This window comes from Aplysia californica, unplaced genomic scaffold (genome assembly GCF_000002075.1).
Source record: "Aplysia californica isolate F4 #8 unplaced genomic scaffold, AplCal3.0 scaffold00065, whole genome shotgun sequence".
Lineage (NCBI taxonomy): Eukaryota > Metazoa > Mollusca > Gastropoda > Aplysiida > Aplysiidae > Aplysia > Aplysia californica.
The window spans coordinates 403,609-405,286 of record NW_004797335.1 but is presented as its reverse complement, the minus strand read 5'-3'; positions in this window follow the sequence as shown (position 1 = coordinate 405,286).

The window sequence follows — 1,678 nt, the reverse complement described above, 5'->3', positions numbered from 1 at the left end:
GGGGTAAATTGCCAGTTATCAGTGATTCCAATATTTTGACGAGCGCCAGATTTCACCACGATGCCTCACACATGAAGAAACTCGTTTTTATGAATTTTCTAAGAAAGCTTGATAGACTGAAATGTGGTGTGCTGAATCGACCGCAGTGGTCAATCATCAGAAGGCTGCAGCACTGTGGTGCTCTTTAAACAATCGAATAGATTCAAAGATCACATAGATGTTGTTGTGGAAAGGGCAAAGAAGGGCTTGAATGCAGTGAAGGGCATGGTAGCTTCGGGAATGGAACAAAGGCTACTGCTTCTTATGTATCAGCAGCTGGTTTGGGCAGTAATCGATTATGGGCTCGGAGTATTGACCTTGACAAAAACGCAACTGGACAAGTTGGATCGAGTTCAAAATGAAGCCATGCGCATCACGCTAGGCTGCACCAGGGATACGCCAATTATCTGTAGTATGAGGCATGTATTGGGCCTCATGTCAGTGGAAAACAGACACAAAGTGGCTCAGGTGAGGGTGTACATGAGGATGGCGGCTGATAAGCAACACCAACTTCTCGAAGCCATTGGAGCAATCAAGGGAAATCGCCTAAAACGAGGAGCTTCTTGGATGGCTGAGGTTGAAAACACCATCAAGGAAGTCTGCCCAGTGGAAGATATAAAGCGGGGTGAAGAATGGATACAGATGAATGAGAGACAGCAGGGAGATTTTGGGAAGATAGTGATTACGCTGAACAGAGAATGTAGAGAGTGGCCGCATGGGGCGACAGATGCTGAGATACGACAACAAATTGAAGAAAACTCACGGCACGGAGATGTGGTTGTATCCACGGATGGATCTGTTGAACGAGGGGAAAAATCTGGATGGGGCTTCTCAGCAAGAGTGAGTGGCAGATTGGTGCAGGAACAGCGGAGAGCATACGATATGACAACATCTAGCATGAGAATGGAGACAGAGGCAATCACTCAGGCTCTCAAATGGGTCACAACAACTCGACAAGCACACGTGATCCTTGTCACAGACTCTCAGAGCACTCTGAGGAAGATTGAAAGTGGGAACCTTAGAACTGAATGGACAGAGCTCCTGAAGAAGACAACACTGAAAAAGATCACGTGGATCTTCACCCCGGGCCATGCTGGAGTCAAGGGCAATGAGCGGGCTGATGAGCTCGCTGGGAAAGTAAAACCAGGAGGGAAGCTGTGCCCTGACAAATCTGAAATTGTACGTACAGTCAGGGAAAAACGAGAAAAAAAACCCAAGAAGAGTCGGAATACCATCATCTTGAAGTTCAAGACTTAGTGGGAGGAGCAGAAGGCTACGGAATCAACCATTGCTTGGAACCGTCAGCATCTACACACTTCGAGATGTGCTTCTTCAGGGGACGGAGCGCTTATGAGAATGCCCCTTGTGCAGTGATGTCGGTCCTTCACACAAGTAAACAAGTAATCAAGTAGACTGAAATGGCAGCACAAAGTAAATTTAAAGAAAAAAAAGACTCACTAGATCCACCCTTCAAACACCCACTAAAGTTAGTTACAGTGTTTCAAGGCGTCACTAAATCAGATTAGTCACATTTAGAAAAAGGGTCATAGATAGATAGATAGATAGATAGATAGATAGATAGATAGATAGATAGATACATAGATACATACATACATACATACATACATACATACATACA